The sequence below is a fragment of the Felis catus genome, chromosome X, assembly GCF_018350175.1.
Source record: "Felis catus isolate Fca126 chromosome X, F.catus_Fca126_mat1.0, whole genome shotgun sequence".
NCBI lineage: Eukaryota > Metazoa > Chordata > Mammalia > Carnivora > Felidae > Felis > Felis catus.
The window spans coordinates 71,602,838-71,628,725 of NC_058386.1; the positions used below are offsets into that span (position 1 = coordinate 71,602,838).

The following is a 25,888-nucleotide window of genomic DNA, read 5'->3' on the forward strand; positions in this document are numbered from 1 at the left end:
CCTGGAGCCTGCTTCAGATTCTGTGTCTCCCTCTCTCTCTGCCCCTCTCCCGCTCATGCTGTCTCTCTCCTTCAGAAATAAACATTAAAAAAAATTAAAAAAAGAATAGAGATTGATCATGTGGATTATTTATTTATTTATTTATTTATTCGGTGAGCTTTTTTTTATTTTTTTAATATGAAATTTATTGTCAAATTGGTTTCTAAAGAACACCCAGTCTCATCCCAACAGGTGCCCTCCTCAATGCCCATCACCCACTTCCCCTCCCTCCCACCCCCATCAACCCTCAGTTTATTCTCAGTTTTTAAGAGTCCATGAAGATCTTTTAAAGTCTGCTTTGCTGGAACCTTTTATAAGGAATCTATGGGTTGAACTTTTAGTAGCCTCTCCAGGCCAGAAGCCAAGCCAAATACTTGCCATCAGACAGGCCTGCAATACCTGTAGAATTGGGCGAATTCCCCTTCATGAGGTCACCAAGATATCCTGAGGTTCCTGTACCTGCCAGGAAGTGACCTTCTTTACTCACCTGGTGAGGCTGCTGGGAACTCTGTAAGCAAGGTATCAGGCCAACATTTCCAACGGGCTTTATGGTTCCATGTTTCATAAAGTCAATCTTAGTTCCTTAAAGCTGTCTGGTCATATCTGAGTTTATGAATGCAACTCTCAAATATGACATTCCAGTCAAAGCCTTGGTAAAACCAATATTTGAATGGTGACCTGTCACAAGATGAACAGATTCTTATTGAACTTATGCAAACAATTGTAATTGCCATGAAAGAAAGAATACTCACTGAGAGTTTTTGAATTTCAGGGGAGTTATGTAGAGAGAAAAGATAAATGCTTCAGTTTACAAATAAATATGTTATGACATTTCTGTATATCATAGATATCTTAAGAGAAAGTTTCCTTAATCTGGAAGAGCAAACATTAGAGAACCAGCAATATTTTCAACAAGAATCACAAAACTATAATGTTCCTCAGTTCATTTAATCCCATGTTCCTAATTCTTGTTCAATTTGAATGCAGCTTTTTAGTTCTGGAAATTCTTACCCATTTTAGTATTAATCTTAAAGATGTCGAATACCTGCATTTGTCCCCAAAGTCCTTTTATAAATCTCCTTGAAGAAGAAACACGTTTTGTGAGAGAATAAGAACAATATAAATGATAAAATGTCAGAAATAGACATTGTTAAAGATCTGATGAGAGTTCATTATGATGCAATTGACAAAGAAATTCGGTTATTTCTGTGACACGTAACACTTCAAGTAATCAGAATATTAAGTGATGACCTTATACCAAAACATTAAAACTTTAGGAATTGCATATATATTTGGGCAGTTACAGCATTTACCTGTGCAATACAACCTAAGGTTTACCATTGTATGACAGTGCCTTTCCAAGTAACTTAGCATCCCAAATAAAAAGGCCTAATTGGTCAAAAAGACTTCATTTACCATTTAAATCCTGGGAAGTTTGTTAAAACCTTAGGAAGTTATAAGTACATCCTAAATAGGATTACAGATCATTACGAATCTTAAAACTTTATTTATTCAACCAAGGTGGCAATAAAAGATCCTATAGGTGAATATATAGCATTATATAGTTGTTACCAAAACCTAGCTCCTTTAACATTGAGAAATTTTAACTAGTAATCAAAGACCTGATAAAGATGAAACATAAAACTTTGGTTTTCCTGGAAGACAAACCTTTGTTTGCATTGTCTTATCAAGAGCAGATCAACAATGCAAGAACACTTTGACATTTGAGCAGAGAGAAAAGCAGAATTTCAACCTTATACCAGTGTACTTTAAAATTCCATTCATCTCAACCTTAGTTCATCCTGAGCACATGTAAAATTCCTTTTTAAAGATTTCCTTTTATGAACCTTTTACAACTTTTTTTTTGTCTTCAAACTTTGTCCCAAAGCCATTTCTGTCCAAATAACCAGTCTCATTTAGGACAAAATTACTTTCTTCTACCCTCAACAAAAATGTATTTCCATTCCTTATATCTTTCTTACATACTTCCTACTTTCCTACATACAGGGTTGCTTTCCTTATTTCCATCAGTCAAGTACACTTAACAGAATTTAATTCTTAGGAAAACTTAGTCTCCAATTGAGGACTTAGTAACCAACTGAGAGGTGTTTACACCAGAATTTTTTAGATGGTAAATTCATGAACCAATTAAGTACAAAGCATGTTTTCCAATAGGCCCAAGTAGCTTTAATTTCTCTTCAATAAGAAGTTAAAAACACAAACCTATGTTCAGTAATCAAAGCTTCAGCAATTCATTCTATTTGGAAAAGACCTAGATATCCAAGGGGGTGCACTTGACTCCTTGACCTTGAGGATGGGAGGAGGAGCCAGTGGTGCCTGAGGCACTGAGGAGGGTATAGGAACCAATTATATAGACCACACCCAAGTTGGTGCAGAAACAGCAGGGGGAGGGGCAGGCAGAAGAGGCAAGGTGCCAGTAGAAGGCAGAGAAGGAAAACCTAATTCAAAACCTTAACTCAGACAGAGGAGCAGACACCATGTTGTTTTTCCACCAAAGTGGAAATATGGAGTGCACATCAGGCCAGAGAAGACTGGGAATTTCCTTGAAACAAATGGAGTTTCAGCAACTGCTTGGGAACATTCCTTAAAGTCCCCATCCCGAGGTAGACTAACCACAGTTGGCTCCAATTACAGCTGTTAACCTGGGAAATGAGGGGGAATCCCTCACATCTATTAGGCAGAAGAACAGGGAGAGAGAGGCAGTGTCCCTTTCGGTCTGATTCTATATCGGCCAGACCAATAAGGTCCCCTTCTCGAGGTTCCTCCTCCTGGTATCGGCTGGGTTTCTGGGACCTTCCCTGGTTGGGACATTTATTATTTTAATGTCCTTTTTCCTTGCAGTAGGCTCACTGACCCCTTGCTAAGGAGGTTCTGGGCCTCCCCCCTTTTGTTGTGGTTCTTTTGTGCCTCTGGAGCAAACAGTGTGTAAGCCTCACATAGTCTCTTATAATAATCTCTGGGGGAATCTCCTTGCTGCTGGGAATATTTATGGGCTTCTCAGCCCCTGTTCTGATACCCTGGAGGAGAGCCTCTTGGTACTGGCAGATGTTGACCGGCATCTGGAGAGCTCCTGCACCTGTCCAAGGGTGCAATCTGGCTGCTGGTTCTTGTGGGGGAGGGTTCTCCGGTCCGGTCTAGGAGAGGAGACAAGGGCGGCAGTGTGGAGAGACAGATGGGGGGAGGAGTTTCAAGCTCAGGGTCAGGGAGGAGGGAGCCCAGTGAGTCATAAGGTGGCAGAAAGACAGGATCTTCCTGCCAGTGTCCTGCAAACACTAGGGGAGAGGTGGGTTGCTCCTTTGGCTCCCTGGGTGAGTCTCCAGATAAAGCAGCTAAAACCTTTGCCTGGCTCTGCTTGCTATGGATGAATCACACCCAAGGCGGATGATTTTGGGCAATTTCAAGCCAGAGGTCGATGTATGGAAATTGATCAGGGTGACCTTGGTCTCTGGAGACAACATGCCAGATGCAGTGGACCATTGGGACATCTAAGGTTCCTTCAGAGGGCCCTCCTAAACCAAAAGTGGGCTGTTCTAACTCACATAGGGTTCTTAATGTGCTGGGGGTTATCTTAATTCCATAGTCTCCCAAAAAACCCTTCTTTGGTCTGTCCCAACCCCATAATATTCCCGTGAGGCAGAGTCGCATAGACAGAGGGATAGGGGTGCCCCCTCTAATGAGGAGATGAGTCAGATGCCTGTCTGGCTGTGTCCTGAAGGAACTTAGGTGACGCTTAGCTGTAGCGGTCTCAGCTTTGTGACTTATGATCAGAAACTATTCCAATGCCGCCATACGCTGTGTGGCATTCGCCACGGAATCACAGATGGGCTCACTCAGACTCCATGGGCTTTTGGGGACCTTAAGGGTGCCTGCCTGTGGAGCCACAGAATTGAACTCGGCAGGCAAGCTAGACCGAGTTGCACACTCATACTCACATACATACCAGAGGTTATTACATTCCCTCCCATAGAATTCCTACCTGTGAGACTTCTGAAGTCTCCAGGGAGTGATCAGGTCCCCCTTCCACTCTTGTGAGTGGGCCTGACTAGATTGGGCCCCAGCCTTACCGGTTCTGACGTCGGGTCCAGGTCCTCATCTGCCAAGTCTCCTCGAGTCCGGCGGGAACAGCAGAGCTGGGCTGGCCTGAGGCGACCCAGTGGGAGACTGCTGAAATTCAGGCAGGGCGCACCTTCTCCCTTGCGATTCCTCCTTCTGTCACCGCCTCGCCATTCTTCCAAACCGGTGGCAACATATGGGCCAGCGTGGCCCTGTCAGGGAACCAAATATATTATGGAACCAGGCTGAAATGCTGACGGAAAAACCAAGTGGCACTCGGAGGTGGAGATCTTGGTGGATCAGAGGTTTATTTAACACTGGTGGGCTCAGAGGAGACTGTTTCTCCAAAGATCTGAGTGCAGAATGCAAGTGGGAAGGGTAATTTATAGTTGTCAGCTTCCATATCTGTGGGGTTTTGGCTCGTGCGGCAAACAGGGCAAGAAGAACCCAGAAGAGGGGTCTCTAAGCTAGAGACCAGAGCTTGTTTTAGCCCCATTGGCCATCTTATGATGTAAAATTTTATTCATTTTCCCAAAACAACTAATATTTACTGAACTCCACCTGTGTGCCAGGAATTGAATTTAGTGCTGAGAGTTCAAAAGTGGCACTTCCCTCTACCTGCTTTAGGAGGTTTAGAAGTAGAGATCATAAGTTTCTTCAACTGAGTCCTGCTGCTGCTTCAGGTACAGTGCAAGAAAGCAGCATGCTGACAGGGCCCAACAAAGCATGACAGTTGAAACTATTAATGATCATGTCTACTATTTCATAGGAATGAGGCTTGAGGTTCTTACTGGGTCTTAGTTTCTACTATTCATCCATTACCTAGCTATGTGACTTTGGGCACATCAGCTCCACTCCTTGGCATCTCTCAGTTTTCTCATCTGCAGTCTTTAAGACATCATTTATTTTAGGGTTTCTGTCTTTCAGCTACTGGCAAGACAACAGTTTATAAAGACAAGGGAGTTTGTTTCTTACGATTAGCTTCATTAGCCAATCAAGATTAGAAAAGAATGTCTGGGATGAATGGTCCTTTATGGACCTTTGAATGAATAACACCTTTCATGGTGTGTGTAAAGGGAAATGATGAGTTTGTTGATCCAATGTAGCCCACTATAAATACAAACTCTCAAGCCAAGTTTGTTGTTTTCTTGGATTACATTTCCTTAATTTACAGGATCAATCAAAATTGGAGTTTACCTTGAGGTTAATGATATGTACAGTGTTAAGTGAAGGCAGAAATGAAATATTTTATTTTTCAGAGGGCTTTATGTGATTTACTCTATCTTTTTAGTAGGCAGATTTGTCTTGCTCAGAATTTCTTTATTGTTTGTACTCCTTGGAGTCCTAAGAAAAATCATGCATAATTTCAATTTCAGTGCAGATAACACAAGCTTCCTAAAAGTTTCAACTTAGAATTTGTGTTTCTTTCCCCCTGCTTGACTTGAGTGGCAGGAGGCTTAAGGGGGTAGGGCCATGTCTCCTTCCACTTGTGTATCATGGCCCAGCAACTTGATGCTTTAGGCATTATTTAAAAATCCAATGTATTCAAACTTTGGCTTCTGAGAGCAGTAGAATCTGTACGAACAAATAATAGAGTGATAAATACAGAATTTTCATTAAGGAAAAGACTATATTGTGTCCTTTTAAATCAGTATTCAGAAGTTAATCTCAGCATTCACAACCTACTATGTGCTTTAGCTTTGTGCTCATGAAGAAAAGAAAGGAACAAAAAAGTTGATAGTTCTTCTTTCAAATATTATTGTGGCATAAAGAAATAAGTTTAATATATGCCAACAGTGAGCTCCACTAACATTGTGATATTAATTTAATGCTAGTCTCATTAATTTAATACAAGTCTCTTTGAGCCCTGCATAATTGCTGCCAAGAAAGATAGTGCAACTCAGTGAAGAACAGTTTGTGCAGAGCCACCCCAAATTTGTCTGGTTTACTAGAGTAACACAACTGTTAAATTTTCTAGTTTTATTTTTCTTCACAGTATTGGTTCACTCATGAAGATAAAAAAAAGGAGGGGCTCTTTAAAAATACCAATGCATGATTACCATCTAGATTTTCCTTGAATTGCTTGTTACTTCATGTTCACAAAAGCTATTTTATATTAAAATGCATGAACTTTTGCATTTAGAATGTGTCTAATTTTTCTCAGTTGTGGTTATATCCTTTTAAGAATGATAATTTTAAAACCTTCTTTTAACCTTGTGATACTTTAAAAAAAAACACTTAAAAAGCAAAGGAATGAATTAGTAGTAGCTTTATTGTTGTTAGTCTATGGACTTTGACTCTGCAAACTTCTGTTCAGGATTCCTTTGATAGAGAATTAATTTAAAAGAAAATAAAAGAAAGACAAGAAACGCTGACATCAGCTCAAAAGTTTTTTGCTGACCTTTAGTTAACAAAGCTCTAAATGGCTACTAGTTTTCCACCTGCAATCAAGTGTAATAAACCTTTGCAGCAGAAGTCAAATTCTAGGAGAAAAAAGTTGGAAGCACACACTTACACCATAAAACCTTATTTATTGCAACCATCAGTCTTCTAAGATATGCTCCACAATGGGATTTGGTAAAGCCATTACAAGGTGCCGTATGAGTTCCATTTGCCTACAGTAAATAGAATGTCAGAAATGTCAGGGGGAAATAAATATCGGGCTGGTTAAAAGGGAGCAGAGATGGCTCAAAGCATCATTGAGAGGACTGATTTATCTGGCATGCTGTAATGACTGCAGATGTGGATCTGTTATTCTAGATGAGCAATGAATTTGATGAGCTGATAACATAGGGCCAGAGAGCCTGGCTTTAATTACTGATGAGGAATTTATTTGTGAAGCACTCTGATTTACGGAGGGTTTGTTGTGTTATTGACAGGTGACCTTGGGGCTTTTCTCTTCTGATGAATCCCCAAAAAGGAGCTTTTAAAAGAAATAATCAAACGAAAAGTATTTTATCTGTGCTTAGAACACAATGAAGTCATTTGAGATACATTGTTGGGGTGGAAGCTACATTCTTGCTACACACAAAAAGTTTGCTGTTGTGGTTATTTGCTGCTTATAAATTACTGCTGATTTTTATTCAAGTATCTTTTTATGTTTTTCCTCTAAAGTAAGCCTTAATTCTGAGACTAGATGTTGGTATTTATTAGTGTGCTTCTGTCAAGTCAGTTTGAAAAGAAGTTAACTAATTTTCTTTTGCAAACCTTACATCTTATTGTATTTCTTTCTTGTTTTGCTTTTACTTCTGAAGAGCTGGCGGGCATTGGCACTGCAATTTTTTGTGTGAGTATTGTAATGTTTTCTGCAAAAAGTATTATACAGTCTACAATGAAAATCTTAGCATAAATAGACTGAGGCTTTTATATCTGCATTTGTTTGCATGTATAGAACAATAACTAATTAAACTACTTTATACTATTATACTATTATAATAATACTATTATATTTTATTTATACTGGATTTTATTAACTAATATCTGTCTTCTGTATTTCAGATGAGGGGATTTTATCATTAAAGACAAATGTGACTTATTTATTTATTTATATGAAATTTATTGTCAAATTGGTTTCCATACAACACCCAGTGCTCATCCCAACAGGTGCCCTCCTCAAGGCCCATCACCCACTTTCCCCTCCCCCCACCTCCTATCAACCCTCAGAAAAATATGGAACACTTCATGAATTTGCGTGTCATCCTAGTGCAGGGGCCATGCTAATCTTCTCTGTATCATTCCAATTTTAGTATATGTGCTGCTGAAGCGAGCACAAATGTGACTATTTTAGAATAAATTTAGCACCCTAAATTGTGTTACTATAATGTAGAACTAATGTATATATATTCCTAAAACTAAGATTTTATTTGATATATCAAACCAGGTCGACTTGAAATTTTTTTAAATTGGAGGTTAATAAAGATTAAATAATAATTAAAGCAGGCTTTACCCGTTTTTCCCCCCTGTTTTGTGGTTTTATATTTTTAGGTGGGAAACTTTTTTTTTTCCTTTTGCTTTTTTTCTATTGTGGATTTACCATTATAAACTATAGACTTATTTTTTTAATTTTTTTAAATGTTTATTTATTCTTGAGAGAGAGACAGAGACAGAGACAGAGTGTGAGTGGGGGAGGGCCAGAGAGAGAAGGAGACACAGAATCTGAAGCAGGCTCCAGGCTCTGAGCTGTTAGCACAGAGCCAGACACAGGGCTCGAACTCACAAGCTGTGAGATCATGACCTGAGCTGAAGTCGGACGCCCAACTGACTGAGCCACCCAGGTGCCCCTGTATATAGACTTCTATATTTTCCCCTCAAGTAGAAGATTCACTTCTCATCTGATTCATTTTAGATAGGTTAAGTTCCACCAAACAAATGTCAAGTGTATGTTTTCAGGCAATGGGTAAATGCTCTCATGGTAGTACGATCTGTATTTTGGGAAGCTTAAGCACACTAAAAGGTCAAATGGCTAAAATCACAGTTTTCTTACCACAGAATTTTACCATGAGGCACAAGAGTCAGTTCCTACTTCAAAGTATGTGACTTACTTCCATAGAACAAAATTTATTTATATGTGTTTACACACTCTCTTTATATTCTTTCAGTGTAATCTCCTGACAGCATTTTATTAGTCTCCAAGACCAATTTCTAAGGAAAATAGAAGTAAATGGAATAAATTCCATTTGCTATGGTGAGACTGAGGAACCAAAATTAAATACTTTAAAGAAGTTGATTCAGAAAAAGAATGAGCATAATTAACAGGCTACTGCTCAACAAAGAAATAAAGGTAGATTAGTCACTGAAGTATATCTACGTCTACAATGTGTTATTTAATCAACACATCAGAATTTATGCATCCAAACTAGTTATTTAGATATAAACTTTTCCAAATAATACTGCTTTTGCTCATAACATTTTTGAATCACGCTTTATGGAATTATATGCTAATCATATGTTTTGTTTTTATAAATGTAATCAGTAATAGTCATTATCCTTTAGGATGAATTATTTTTCATTATAACCTCATAAATTTTACATATTAGTGGAAAACTGAAAAACTCAGGTGATCTTTTTCCAGTCTTATTTTCCTTGACCTTTCTGCAGCTTTTGAAAAGATTGAAAATCTTTCTTCTTGCCTTCTGTAACAATATAATTTTCTGGTTTTCTTACGTCTCTTTGATCACTCTTCATCACTGTTACCTCCATAGCTAAAGAATAAAAAATTCTATTGTTGGCTCTGTTTTTCTACCTCTATATTTACTTCCTTAAAGAGATCATGACTTAAAACTATTACCTCTTCAAAAATGATCCTCAAACTCCAGAAACAATAGCTTTTCGTCTTTCCGGTCTTAGAATTCTAGCTGCCTTTAGTCATGTTTATATACCTCCAAACTGGGCTTAGAATTCTCATCTCTAAATCACTTCATAATTGTCTATATTAATATTAGTTGTATATATAATAATTGTATATATTTTTTATAATTGTGTATAGCAGTATGATTCCATTTTACAAGTTTATGATTCTCATTCAAACTTTACTGCCTTTTGACCCCCCCCTTTCCCCTTTTTTCCCCTTCCCTACTGTCCATTTCTAGTCTACCCTAACACACAGTAACTATAATGTTGGAATTGCCTCCTAGCTTTTTCAGTCCCTTATTCTTCTGGATTACCTTCATATTGCTTCTAGCATAATCATTTAAAAAATTTGTATAGTTTGCTGTTTTTATTTTCCTTAAGAGTCTTTAGTGAATCTTTTCTTTAAGTTTATTTATGTGGAGGGGGAGGCAGAGAGAGAGGGAGAGAGAGAATCCCAAGCAGGCTCTGTGCTGTCAGTCTGACACCGCTCTCGATCTGACAAACCAGGGTATCGTGAACTGAGTGAGAATCAAGAGTTGGAGTCCTAACCATCTGAGCCACCCAGGCGCCCCATCTTTAGTGGATCTTTTAGTGATTTTTTTAAATTTTTTTTAACGTTTATTTATTTTTGAGACAGAGAGAGACAGAGCATGAACAGGGGAGGGGCAGAGAGAGAGGGAGACACAGAATCTGAAACAGGCTCCAGGCTCTGAGCTGTCAGCACAGAGCCCGACGCGGGGCTCGAACTCACGGACCGCGAGATCGTGACCTGGCTGAAGTCGGACGCTTAACCGACTGCACCACCCAGGCGCCCCTCTTTTAGTGATTTTTAATTGCCTTTAGTATTAAATTTGAACTCCTGAGCTAAGAATTCAGTCTTTTCTATTATATGATTAATTCATACATATTAAAACCTATCTGGTCTTCTGAGTTTTCATTCTAACAGCTTCAGTAATCACTCATGGGTGGGTGGCTCACAAATTGCTATCTTAAGTTTGATGCTGTCAGAAGAAGGATGAAACTGGTGGATCAAGTTACTTGGTTTTGCCTCTAGCCAAGTAAGTATGGATAAGTCAGTGATCTCCACAGTACATGCAGAAGACATTTAATGAATGTTGATAGAATTAAAATACTGTCTTAAAGTGTTTCTCTGTGACTGTTTAAGAGTAGTTAAAGAGTTAAAGAGTAGTTTATTTCCATGTGACATCTATGTCACAAATAAAATGAAATCCAGAGAGTTTTCTGTATTAGTTTTAGACCTCCTCCTTTGCTTCTATTTAGTTTAATATAAAATTATCTTCTTTATGTAAGCTACATACAGTGTACTACTCTTCCTCATCCTTATATACGAAGGTGTGTTTTGTTTGTTTGTTTTTACCAAATAGAAAAAAAAAAGTTAACTCCAAACTATTCCTTATTTTCTTTCATCTCTCAGCAGAGTTGGGCATTTGATGGCTTCTGGGCATTCTTATTTTGGCTTCTCTGAAGTAATAATCTCAATTTTCTCCCTACCCACTTTATCTCATTTTAGAGATCTTAAAAAACACAACACTTGACGTGTACATGGCATATAATTGGAAAAATCTTTATTCTGATTTTCTTTTTTTTTTACAGTTTAAAAAATTATTATTTAATTTATTTTTAAATTTGCATCCAAGTTAGATAACATATAGTACAACAATGATTTTAGGAGTAGATTACTTAATGCCCCTTACCCATTTAGCCCATCCCACTCCCCTGCAACACCTTCAGTAACCCTCTGTTTGTTCTCCATATTGAAGAGTCTCTTATGTTTTTGTCTCCCTCCCTGTTTTTATATTATTTTTGCTTCCCTTCCCTTATGTTCATCTGTTTTGTATCTTAAAGTCCTCATATGAGTGAAGTCATATGATATTTGTCTTTCTCTGATGAATTCACTTAGCATCATACCCTCTAGTTCCATCCACATAGCTGCAAATAGCACGAATTCATTCTTTTTGATTGCCATCTTCTTTATCCATGCATCTTTTGATGGACATTTTCTTTTGGAGGAACCATTCCTCTTATAGTGGCATAGAATGATTTATTGAATTCAGAAATTTATATGGGATTTTACATCTGGTCTATTAAGATTCAAAATGATGAAAATTAGTAGCTTTCATGGTTTTCATAGGGAATCATTTGGGTTCACAGTGAAGGACCTTGTGGTTGAACTGAATTTTCTTGCATCTATTTAGCTGAATAGAGGGGAATGCATAGTCGTTTAGCACTCTTATCATGTAAAAAATAAAGAGAAACCTAAACCTATTGTGTTAAACATAAAATTTATTTTATTCAAGTTATTAACATTCTAAAAAACAAATTAATATTAAATTATGAATAAAGCACTTGTGATGTCAAGATATGGCACAAGATGTAGAGAGTGAGATAGTTTCACCTCTTCTCTCTCATTTTGGTTACAGTCCCTCCTAGTATGCCCATAATTACATTAACTTTATTTAATAATCACAAGTTATATAAGTCATACAGAGAAAGACAGATACCATATGTTTTCACTCTTATGTGGATCCTGAGAAACTTAACAGAAGACCATGGGGGAGGGAAAAGAAAAAAAAAAAAGTTAGAGAGGGAGAGAGCCAAACCATAAGAGACTCTTAAAAACTGAGAATATACTGAGGGTTGATGGAGAGTGGGAGGGAGGAGAGGGTGGGTGATGGGCATTGAGGGGGGCACCTGTTGGGAGGAGCACTGGGTGTTATATGGAAACCAATTTGACAATAAATTTCATATTAAAAAAATAAATATTTCATAACATAAAAAAATAATTACATTGTTTTCTTCTTATTGGAGATATTTCTTTCTCCATTTATTCCTCTACAATTTGTGGAAATAAATTACATAGTTGACAAATTGGATGCACATCTCTAAAATATGTGGATCTGAGGAAAAGGTAGAGTTAAATCTCAGGAATTCTATTTAAGAATTCTTGACATCTTATTACCTAGATGAACTGAAGGTTTTTGGGTTTTTTTTTTTTTTTTTTTTTTTTTTTTTTGGTACCCTCCATGGGAAGAGTTTGCTAAGCAAAACAGTAATGGCAAAATTTAATATGTGTTATTATTTTTTTTTAATTTTTTTTTTCAACGTTTATTTATTTTTGGGACAGAGAGAGACAGAACACGAACGGGGGAGGGGCAGAGAGAGAGGGAGACACAGAATCGGAAACAGGCTCCAGGCTCTGAGCCATCAGCCCAGAGCCTGACGCGGGGCTCGAACTCCCGGACCGCGAGATCGTGACCTGGCTGAAGTCGGACGCTTAACCGACTGCGCCACCCAGGCGCCCCAATATGTATTATTTTTAAAACTATGCAAGATAATTTTAAGTGTTTTAATAATATCTAATCATATACAAGTAATGGATTAGTATCCTATCTTGCAGAATATACATAGCCTTTTATAAAATTGAGGCTCATTATTTTTGAATAAGTAATGGATGCATGTGTTAAGAAAAATTACAAAAGAGTATGGGATAAAAAGGAAGTCTTCCTTCCATAGACTCCTGTCTGCTAGTCATCTAGTTCCCTTTGATTGAGTTTACATTTGTTTGAGGTCTGTGCCACTTTATTTCTGAGCACCTGCCCCTTACTAATTAACTGAGTAGCTTGAGAAGCAGTTGGTAAGGGTATATAGACACAAGTGCCAGGTCCTTATCTTCTTGATAGCATGTGAGGGGAGTTCTGCTATTTGAAGTAACTGGATAAGAGTACAGATAGATCATGACTCATATTCCTACAAGAAAAGAAGTCAGTTTGACATGTGTTAGACTCAAAAGAACTTATTATGATAATTGTAAATGAGCCATATCTGAGTATTACAGTGTTACTTCCTTTTGGCAACTTTGTTAGCAGTTTTCAGATATGACTATGTGGCTCTATATTCTATAAGTAGAAAAAATTTCACTATATCCAATGATTATTTCCTCCATTTCTGAATAAACAAATCGATATATACTTATCAAACTCTAAGTTATGTATATTAATAACTTGTCCAGCAATATAATGATTTTGTGTGCATTATAACAACCACCTTTAAATATATTATTGAACTGAAATTCGATGCAGTATTTGAGCATATATAGACAAGTTGAGACCAGCAAATGTTGCCATGGAGATATCATGGATTTAGAAAATATAACTATAAGTGAAAGTTTCATATTTTTGGAAATAGGTGTCTTTCTGAATACCTGTTTGGTAGTTTTTAATTGTGTTAAGGAATATTGGGTTGAATGCTGAATTCAATAAATACTGCTCCAGGGACTTTTCTTTCTTTTTTAAAAAATATAATTTATTGTCAAATTGACTTATATACAATACCCAGTGCTCATCCCAACAAGTGCCCCCTCAGTGTCCATCACCCACTTTCCCCTCTCCCCTACCCCCATTCAACCCTCAGTTTGTTCTCAGTATTTAAGAGTCTCTTATGGTTTGCCTCCTTCCCTCTCTGTAACTTTTCCTCCAGGGGCTTTTCAAGAGGGATTTGGTTAAAATTAATGTAGTTGAAATGGGAGGGAGATAACACTAGTGAGTAGCAATAGTTAATAAACATTGAAAAGTAATAGGATCGTAATAACTATGCAGAGACTACTTTATTCAATATGGCATTGGAATACAAAATTGTATCTTTGAATAATGCAATAATAAAAGAATCTTTAAAAAGAAATAGAAATAATAGGAAAGTTGAGAATGAAATAAACATTTAACTATAGAGAACAAACTGATGGTTAGCAGAGGGGAAGTAGGTATGGGGATTGGTGAAATACTTGATGGGGATTAAAGAGTACACTTATCATGATGAGCATTGAGTAATGTATAGAATTGTTGAATCACTATATTGTACACTGAAACTATATTTTAACTATACTGGAATTAACTATACTGAAATTAAAATAAAAAAAAAACTTGGGGCGCCTGGATGGCTCAGTCAGTTAAGTGTCCGACTTCATCTCAGGTCATGATCTCATGGTTGGTGAGTTTGAGCCCTGTGTTGGGCTCTGTGAGGACAGCTCAGAGCCTGGAGCCTGCTTCAGATTCTGTCTCCCTCCCTCTCTGCTCCTCTCCCACTTGTCTCTGTCTCTCTCTGTCTCTCTAAATAAATGTTTAAAAAACTTAATAAAAATGAAATAAACATAGTATCTAAAATGCCTCATTGATCTTATGAACATCCTATTTGGAAAAAAAAATTTGCAAACCACTCGGCCCCATTCTGCTCTTCTACTCTAACCTAATAACAAAACAATTATGCATCAGAATTTCTATTCATGAAATTTTAAAATGCCCTTTTAACCTTCATCCAGTATTTGTAAGAATGCAGATTGGTGCAGCCTCTGTGGAAAACAGTTTGGAGTTTCCTCAAAAAAATAAAAATGGAATTACCCTATGATCCAGTAATTTCACCGGTGGGTTTTTACCCAATGAATATGAAAACACTAATTCGAAAAGATATATGCACCCTGTTTATTGGAGCATTATTTATAATAGCAAAGATATGGAAACCCAAGTATCTGTTCATAAGAGAATAAGGAAGATGAATATATCATACCATGCAGGCACTCCAAAATAACTGTACTCTTAATCTCCTTTATTTATTTCACCCAACTCCCCACCCATCTCCCCTATGGCAACTACCAATTTGCTCTCTATATTTAAGAGTCTGTTTTTTTTTTTAATTTTTTTTCAACATTTTTTATTTATTTTTGGGACAGAGAGAGACAGAGCATGAACGGGGGAGGGGCAGAGAGAGAGGGAGACACAGAATCGGAAACAGGCTCCAGGCTCCGAGCCATCAGCCCAGAGCCTGACGCGGGGCTCAAACTCACGGACCGCGAGATCGTGACCTGGCTGAAGTCGGACGCTTAACCGACTGCGCCACCCAGGCGCCCCTAAGAGTCTGTTTTTTATTTGTCTCTTTTTCTGCTCATTTGTTTGTTTCTTAAATTGCACACATGGGTGAAATCATGGTATTTGTCTTTCTCTGACTGACTTATTTCCCTTAACATTTTACCCTCTAGTTCCATCCATGCTGTTGCAAATGGCAATATTTCATTCTTTCTTATGGCTGAGTAATATTTTATTGCATATGTATACACCACATTTTCTTTATCCATTCATCAGTCAATGGACACTTGGACTGTTTCCATAATTTGACTATTGTAAATAATGCTGCTATAGACATTGGGATGTATGTATCCCTGTGCATTGGTATTTTTGTGTTTTTTGGGAAAATACCTACTAGTGCATATCTGGTAAAGGGTCAGTATCCAAAATATATAAAGAACTTATAAAACTCAACACCCAAAAAATGAATAATCCAATTAAAAAATGGGCAGAAATGAATATACATTCTTCAAAGAAGACATACAGATAGCCAACAGACACATGAAAAGATGCTGAACATCACTCATAATGAGGGAAATACAAATCAAAACCACAATGAGATATCACCTCATGCCTGTCAGAATGGCTAAAATCAACAACACAAGAAACAACAGGTGTTGGTGAGAATGTAGAGAAAAAGGAACACTTGTGCACTGTTGGTAGAAATGCAAACTGGTGCAGCCACTCTGAAAAACACTATGGAGGTTCCTCAAAAATGTAAAAATAGAATTACCCTATGGCCCTTTTAGAAAATTAATGTATAAGCTCTAAATTCATTATTAGTAATAAAACTACAGAAAATATGTCACTCATCATATCTAAATATTTACAATAGTAACTTGAGACAGTAATAATTATTTAGAGAATGAAAGACCTATTTATTTGAATAGTATGCTAGTATTTCAGGGAGTATATCAACACACATATAAAATGCATAAAATAGTAGTTAAGTCAGTAATCAAAACTGGCAGTGAAATATGGCCCTAAATTTAAGAATAATGGATAATATAAAAACTACAAAAATATTAGAAATATTGAGATCCTTACTACATATAAAACTAATAAAAAAGAAATACTAATACCTTAGAAAAAGAAACAAAGAATTTAATAACCTTGTAGAAGAAATCAGGTAGATGAAGAAGGAAAGATCATGTAGAAAGCAAAAGAAACAAAGTGTTTAGGAATTATAAACAGAGTAAATACAGGTAACAAATATGATGTAATGGAAACTTTTCAGGTTACATTGCCATAGGTGGACATATCCTAGCTGTGGTTCTTGGAATTCCAAGATCAGGTAGATCAGGGGCCATCAACCAAAGTGCGGTCTGACAGTTATAAAGGATATTAATTAGAGCAATTATATTACATTATGGGCTTCCAGGTAGGATTACTTAGATAAGTATAGAGTGGTGTATCTCTTCAATCCTCTCTGTCACTCTCCCTCTCTGTCTTTGTGTCTCTGTCTCTTTCTGTATCTCTGTCTCTCCCTTACTCTTGCTTTGGTTGATTGCCTAAAGTCTCACAACCAGTATGAGGAGAAGGCATGAATATCATGCTATGTGTTACACCTAAGATAGTGTGTAAATAAAATATCCAAGAAAAATATATCAATTTGTTACTCCTTAAAAACATTTAAATCTTAACTTTCTTGGTTTTAGGTTTTCAATGATTTTATAGAAAAATTGCTTATTAATTTTTATAATGTTTATTTATTTTTGAGAGAGAAAGAGCATGAGAGGCGGAAGGGCAGAGAGAGAGGGGACACAGAATCTGAAAAAGGCTCCAGGCTCTGAGCTGTCAGTACAGAGCCCAATGTGGGACTCAAACCCATGAACTGGGAGATCATGACCTGAGCCGAAGTCATATGCTTAACCCACTGAGCCACCCAGGCACTCTGAAAAAATGCTTATTAATAAGTATTTGTCTTGTTATCTAACTTTTTGTATTATATTTAGTGATTATGTAAATGGTTTCCTTAAAATAACTATTAAATTGCCTAATAATTTCCCCTCAATTGTTGAAAAATGTTTACCCATTTTCAAAAAAATGTTTACTGATTTTCTAAAATTGGTCATCAGCAGCAAGTTTTCTTGTCATTAGTGAGAATTAGTGGAATTCTACTGTATTGGTTAACTTATTATGGTTATCAGCACTATTACATTTATTGCATGTTAATACTTTCTAATTATCCTTTGTATTAAAGTGTGATTGTTGATGGCATACACCTGAAGTGAGTAATTGCATGAATTCTAATGAAGAATAAAGCACAATTCTGTGGAACAAAAGCTGCAGTTTTGTTGTGAAACTTTAATGTTTGTAAGGGATTCCACTATCCCCTTTTATTCTTTTTGTGATTTCCCATTAGGATCTGCACATTATATAAATTCTGAGATTTAAATAAGGACAAGTATTTTTATATTATTTGTAGTCCATATAATATGGCTTAAAACTCCATTTTGTTAAAAAAAATGTGCCTAAAGGGAAACACTTCCCCAATCCTACAAAACCTTAATCCTTATTCCTCGTTTGTAATTACTAGAAATGTGATAGAAGGATATTTAAATAAATACATACAGGGTTGATTTGCTCTCATATATTCTTTGATATCCTTGTAGAACTTGTGAAAATAGTTTTAATGTCCATCAAATACACATTAATGGAAAGAAGATGTCTGATCCATTATTATATTTTTTTCTTTAGCACATGATTTTAGTAATAACTGGCGCTGTGACAAACTACTTAATGCCAGTTTTGTAATGAAACATCTGTACAAACTCAGAATGTGAGTTAATGCATTTATAATGTAATAAATGTCTGAGTTTATGCATCATTTTCAAGGTGGGGGACACTTCATATGAAATAGATACCTTTTTAACGATTGCTGAGAAGAGGATTTATGATACCGAAGGAATTTTCCATGGAATTATTTTTCATATTATGTTGTTTAGTGCAAAAATGCTGTAACCAAACTACTCTTTGGTAAGTTGAAACTGATAATTTGTAGCACAACATTAAATTTTATATAATGGAATTTGTGGATCAAATTAAGACATAGAATGCCATTACATTAAAATAAAAATTAAATGAGTATATGGCACTGTAGTGAGTTCTAATTCTTGTTTCTTGAGAGAAACAATTCATGATCCTTGCCATTCAATAGTTGGTATATTTATATGCATATGTTAACATAAATATTTTTTAAATTTTTTATGGTTTATTTTTGAGAGAGAGAGAGAGAACAGGGGAGGGGCAGAGAGAGAGGAAGACACAGAATCTAAAGCAGGCTTCAGGCTCTGATCTGTCAGCACAGAGCCTGACGCAGGGCTTGAACCCACGGATGGTGAGATCTGAGCCAAAGTTGGACGCTTAACTAACGGAGCCACCCAAGTGCCCCTTAACACAAATATTTATTAACATAAATACCAAACTAGAGTAATACTTATATCCAGCTGTATTTGTCTATCTAGCTTGCCATAACAAAATACTACAGACTTGTTGTCATAAACAACAGAAATTTATTTTCTCACAGTTCTGGAGACTGAATGTCCAAGATCAAGGTGTCAGAAAGTCTGTTTTCTCCTGAGGCTTCTCTCCTTGGCTTGTAGGTATCTGATTTCTCCCTTTGTTTTCTCACAGCCTTTACTTTGTGTGTTTGCACTGCTACAGAGCAAGATCTCTGGTGTCTTTCTCTTTTTATATGGACACCTGTTGTATTGGATTCGAATCCCTCTCTCATGACCTCATGTAACCTTAATTACCTCCTTAAAGGCCCTATCACCAAATACAGTTACATTGGGTTTTAGGGCTTCAACATATTAATTTAAGGGGACACAATTAAGTCCATAATATCAGGTAAACTCTGCTCTGCAAGAAATAATTTTCTGTACATGAAAATAATGCATTGAATTGTATTAAACATAAGAATAGAACTCTCACAATCCTCTCAAATATTCACAGGATGGATTGGGTCTCTAGAAATTATTGCTTCAAATTGTGAGAGGCTAATGGGTCAGTTCTAGAAGATGAACTGTGATGCCTAAAAGTAAGGATCTGCACATATATTCAGAATACTATTCTGGAAAAAGAAGATGGGCAAGATCTAGCTTAACAGCATCATGTAAACAAATGGCCTAAGAGCCAAAAGTGCGAGAACAGGATCAAGGTAGGTATCAGTAAGATACCTGTAGTAGGTAGAATCAGTGTAGATTCCTTTGGCAATGTATACAAGACAACCATATTGGGACTGGGCATGGGGTCAGTCATTGGGTGGGAGGGTTTAGGCAGTTGGGGATAACGGAAAGACCCTAGAAATGGTACTAGGAGAAAGAAGCTGGCAGTAAAATGGTGGTTGAAGAGTCTCAAAATGCAGACTTAATTTCATGATTTTATCCAAGGATACTAAAAGGAGAACTAATGCAGCACTAGCAAATGGGACACAAAGCAGGCTACTTAACCAAGAGAGTTAAATCAAGGAAAATGGCCACCAACCAGGAGGGCATTGGAAATAAAAGTCTGAGAATATGACATGAAAGATGGAAGGGAAATTACATTGGTCCTGTGTGAAGGGAAGCCAGTTTATAAGGACCAAATCTGAAAGTGACAAAAAGAATAAAATGCTTCAGAATGTATAATAAGAAAGTGATATGTGTGGGAGCAGGGAGAAAAGTTTAATGTCTAGGAAAGAGGGTACAAATTTTTTGTTATGATGCAATGTGAACTTGACTCAAAAACCATACCACCAAATACCTACAGCTCTGTGAGGAAGTGGGGGAGGAGGGACTGTCGTCCCCACTGAGAAGGCATTTTGAGACCAGAAAACCAAGCACGTGACTCCATACAGTTTACACAGTTTTATTCAGGGTAATTTACTGACAGAGGATTGGTCAGACAATGATCCAGAGCTGTGCAGCTATTCTCCACGAAGTTCAGACCTTAGTCCACAGATTTTACAGATCGAGGGAATGTGAAAGGCATTGTAGTGTGACCAAAGGGTCCATGTGCACCTCAAAGGGTTTGCTTGTACCTAATTGACAGTTAACCTTTAATTAGATCTCTGGAGCCATCTGTGTGTTAGGAAGGGGCGAGAGATATGTTATCTTTTCTTTCTTTCTTTTAAAAAAATGCTTATTTATTTAGAGAGAGCAGGCAAGTGAGGGAGGCGCAAAGAGAGAGGGAGAGGAAGAATCCCAAGCAGGCTCCGTGCTGTCAGTGCAGAGCCCATCGTGGGGCTCCATCTCACAAACCATGAGATCATGACCTGAGCTGAAAGCAAGAGTCCATGACTCAACCAACTGAGCCACACAGGCACCCCAGACTATGTTATCTCTAACAAATTTACAGAGGGCCAAAGTAAGGCTTCCCATATCCTGGCCTTGGCAGGCATTTCTAAGGTATGTGTATTAATCTCCATAGGGCCCAAAACATCTAGCCTCAAGAGAGGACATGAACACGATGGAGGGTTAAAGATGGAGTCAGTATTGTCAGCACTCCTACAAGCACCTGCTTGCAAAGTGGAGGGTATTCCAAAAGAAATCCCCTTATTAAATGGTTCTAATGTAACTTGTAGATGAATTAGTGATTCACTGCTTTGTAAGCAGTAAGAATTCAATAATACCTAACTGATAATCACCGGCTTTGGCACTATAGCCATTTATCCTGTACATAATAAAGGATTGAAGTATAATCACTTTGTTAAACTTTATATTTTTTCATGTATAATGTACTGTACTTATTAGAGAACTTTGCCTCCTTTTACATCAAACTTCAAAAAAAAAGTGTTTTTTACCTCTAGAGTTTGGTTTCTGTTGGTGCTTTTTAAAATTTTAGTTTGATCTCCTTTTTGTTAAGTCTCTTGCATTAGCATGATGTTGCAGCAATGAATTCCCCTCCCTGAGATCAAGAATATTCTGAATTTTGATGCCTATAATTAACCTTACATACTTATGTATATTATGTAAGTAAATGTATATTATTTTGTATGTATATATAAAGGACATTTTTTTTCTTTCCATCATTTATTTGGTACCAAATAAAACAAAAACCTTTTTCTTATACCAGAAAATAGAAATTCGAGGCCTTTATAATGACAAGCTTACTATCAGCTCATAGATCATCTTGTCAACTTCTGTTTTCGAGGGAATGTCCAACAGAATGGGATATCACAGTTTGTCTCTTTGTCAAAGGGAAAAATAGACCTGAGCTTTAAGGAGAAATAACCTTTTGCTGTTCATTTGACTGTTAGGGTCGTAGTTACTTATCTTTCATTGGGTGCACATTCTAAAGCATTGAATGCTGAAATGATGTTCCCATTTTTAGACACTGACCATCTCTTGAGAAGTAGGGCCTTGGTGTATCGCTATGTAGCTTGTATGCTTTAATGACATGGTAAGCTGTGTCTTCATTTATCAAACAGGGTTTTCTTTGAGATTCTAGTTTCATAGCTTTATCCTTCAGTCTCTTCTGATTGTTTGGAATGTTGTTTCTCTTGTTTTGGCACTATTCCTCTGGTTTTTGCCTTTCCTATAGGAAAGAAAGCTGCCATTTAGAAATGATGTGAATTTCTATATTTATTCTGTTTTTTACCCCCTTAGGAACTGAAAATTGACTGAAGTGTGCACATTTATCTAAGGATGAATTAAATAACTTTAAGAAGTTATTTAGGAACATGCACGATTTTTTGTGAAGTTTTGGTCATGTGTTTTCAGAAAACAATCTTGAGAATTATCACGGGATTTTATTTGGTTCTTGTGTCTGTATTTGCTGCTGTGCTTATTATCTCTTGCCTGAGAAACATACTCCATACATATCTGTTGGTTAACACTGATATATATATATATGCATTCTGTAACTTGCTAATCACGAATCAGCACCTTCCACATTGAATTGTACAAATGCCAGTAGATGTTCCAAATTACCTAGAAATTTCAGAATAAGGTTAATAATCATCCTTATTTTTCTATTTGAAATGGTTGTTAATAACTTAAAAAGTGAAGTGGCTCATTACAAGTTTTTTAATTAGAATATTTCTTTTTATATTTAATTGGGTGTCAAATTTTGCAAATATAATTAATAAAGCATTTAAGAGTAAAGAATTTCTTCAAATGCTGAAAACTGTTGGATTTTTTCAACAAGTTTAACATTTTGTTAATCATACTTCTGAAGTAATGATTTAATGTGCAACCATTTTATACAGTTTATGAACAAGAAAATGCATGGCCTTCAAGAAAGTCTAAAGAGTTCTCTTATTACTGACATCACAAATAATGAATGCAATTTACTCGTCAAAGCTACTTTGTTGTATCTAATGCAACCCCATCTCCCTTTTCACCCCTATATTTGGAGAGTCCATTCCTGTGTGTGGCAATAGCCTTCAGTGAAGTTCTAAATCATCGGTTAGAGTTGGCAGTACTGACAGGGAATGGAGATGTTCTTTGCTAACAAAATGAGTGATAACTTGCTGTTCACTTCCTAGTGAGCTCTGCCTTTAATATTTCTCCAATAAAATTATGAATTTTTCACACCCTGTTAAAAATTCATGAACACTCTAAAATGAGAGCCAATTTGTATTTCCAAATTTGCTGATCACCTGCATCTAGAAGTATAGTGAATTTAGATATATCATTCTGGATTTAAGTTCCAATAAATAATTTTATTGTGATTTTGTTTACTTTCAATATTGCAAAATATTCAATGTTCCCTATTGCCATTTTAGGAGGCTAGTGTTCTTTAAAAAAAAAAAAGTTCTTCAATTAGCTGATTTTCATGACTCTGGTAATTTGTGGCTTGGGATGTTCTTATTTCAGATTTAGAATGGGAGTTACCTAGTTTTAGAATTTACCAAAGATATTTTCCCCCTGTTCTTTTTTTTCATAAAGGGGGGTTTTAACTTATAAAACATATTACAAAATTCAAAATTCTTCTCAGTGGGTATTTTGGTTTTTGAATCTGGATCTGACATTTGTCTATCCTTTGCTTCACAAGTTTTGTCCTTTGGAAAAAAAAAGTCTGGAGCTCTAAAGTAACCTTTTTGTGCCAAAACTTATGAATAGGAGGGGGAGGGAGTGCTGAGACCCATCTTTTAAAAAAGTTTTTATTTAAATTCTTAACATGGTTTAACATAAAATGTTATATTAGTTTTGGGTGGGACACATTTGATAATAACAATCAGCCTTTGTAAGGATTCATTCCAGGCTACTGGCTGGTGAAATTATTTTGGGTAGTTAAAATGAAGTGAAATGAATTAAAGAACATGAAGTAGAGCAAACAGAATGGTTTATTGATTTTCTTTGAAGACACAATAGTTATAGTATCTTTTTTTTACTCATTATCTATGTGGTGGATATTTAAAGCCAGGATTTTGACGACCATGATGGCTGAATAAGGGCTATAAATCCAGGCTAAGGTGCAAATTTCTATGGCCAGCAGTTACTAAAACGGGATGCAAAGACTCCAGTTCTCAAATTGTTTTAAATGATGAATATTCACAGCTGAAGAAAGGAGCAGGCACAGTTTTCCCCCTCTCTGAGGAACATCATATTAGAAGTGAAAGAACTAATGGTTGATTTAAAAAAAAAAAACATGTAATGAATATGGACATAAGAAGGCCATGCACCATCCAAGTCAGAATTGGTATTTGTTTCAGAAGTGTTTGAAAGTTTCCATCTATAAAAATGAAGGCAGTTTTGAATGTATGAGACAGTCAAGTGATTTATAATTCAATTAAAAAATTTAATCAGCTAGGTGACTTGGATCTTGGAATGAAGAAAACTTGTACTTTTAAATGTCTGGAAGCTTGAAGATATCAATACAAACATTTCATGAGTTAGTATAGGGCAGCTTAAAAAGCACTTGGTTTTATGGTATTGTAGCACAGCTGAAAAAATAAAGTGTCATATCAGGTTGGGGTCACATTTGTCTAAGAAAAACTAACAGGATTTCTTTTGTCAACACAGGAGATGAGATGTATGATAAGGGAAAATTATACTCTTACCCTTCTCTTATGGAAGTGAGTAGAGATTAAAACCTCAGTCTGGAGTTGCATTACTTTTATACATTTTTCATGTAAGGCAATTTTTGCAAGAGGAAAATGATAACAAAAAAAGAGTCCATTTTTTTTTTTTTGCAAAAATCACAAGTCTGTTTTGGATTTTCATTTTTCTTTCTTTATTGGTATTCTTACAAATGGATTTGAAAGGATAAAAAGCCAAGTATTCCAAACCAAGAAGTTGTGTGCATGCATACGATGTGTTTCTAATATGTCTGTATTCATCATAAGTTCTATATGAAAAACAATTTACTTATTTTTATTTCAATTAATGGAATACGTATTACAGTGTCAATATAATTTGTCATTGGCAAATTACACTATGTTTTTCAAGTTTTTATTTTAATTGCAGTTAATATACAGTGTTATGTTAGTTTCAGGTGTGCTATATAGTACTTCGACACTTCCATACATGCCCTGGTGCTCATCAGGACAACTGCACTCCTTAAACCCCATCACCAATGTAAGCCGACCCCCCCACCCATATAGTAACCTCTCATCTAGTAACCATCAGACTGTTCTTTATAAGTGTCTTGTTCTTCCTTTGTACCTCTCTCTCTCTCTTTCTTATTTTTCTTCCTTTTGCTTGTTTGTTTTGTTTCTTTAATTCCACATATGAGTGAAATCATATGGTGTTTGTCTTGTTTGTCTTCCTCTGATTAACTTATGTCACTTAGCAGTATTCTGTCTAGCTCCATCCATGTCTTTGCAAATGGCAAGATTTCATGGTTTTGTATGACTGAATTATATATATACATATACACACACACACACACACACACACACACACACACATATATATACACACATCTTTTTTTAAATTTTCCTTTTCTTTTTTTTTAATATGAAATTTATTGTCAAATTGGTTTCCATATAACACCCAGTCCTCATCCCAACAGGTGCCCTCCTCAATACCCATCACCCACCCTCCCCTCCTGCCCACCCCCCATCAACTCTCAGATTGTTCTCAGTTTTTAAGAGTCTTTTATGGTTTGGCTCCCTCCCTCTCTAACTTTTTTTTTCCTTCCCCTCCCCCATGGTCTTCTGTTAAGTTTCTCAAGATCCACATAAGAGTGAAAACATGGTATCTGTCTTTCTCTGCATGACTTATTTCACTCAGCATAACACTCTCCAGTGACATCCACGTTGCTACAAAAGGCCATATTTCATTCTTTCTCATGGCCACATAGTATTCCACTGTGTATATAAACCACAATTTCTTTATCCATTCATCAATCCATGGACACTTGGCCTGTTTCCATATCTTAGCTATTGTAAATAATGCTCATATAAAAATAGGGGTGCATGTATCCCTTGGAATTAATGTTCTTGTATTCTTTGGTACAATAGTGTGATTGCTGTATCATAAAATAGTTCTATTTTTAATGTTTTGAGGAGCCTCCATACTGTTTTCCAGAGTGGCTGCACCAGTTTGCATCCCAACCAACAGTACATGCACGATTGTTCTTTT

At 36.4% G+C, this 25,888-nt stretch overlaps 1 protein-coding gene and 1 non-coding gene across 2 annotated transcripts in view; one reads left to right on the forward strand and one right to left on the reverse strand.

Moving 5' to 3' along the window:
• DACH2 (dachshund family transcription factor 2) overlaps positions 1 to 25,888 on the forward strand; it is a 742,450-nt gene that overhangs the window by 56,450 nt on the left and 660,112 nt on the right. The gene's annotated exons all lie outside the window — the stretch shown is intronic.
• On the reverse strand, positions 7,777 to 7,883 carry LOC111558906. Its single transcript, XR_002740016.1, has one exon. It is a non-coding gene; the product is annotated as a U6 spliceosomal RNA (small nuclear RNA).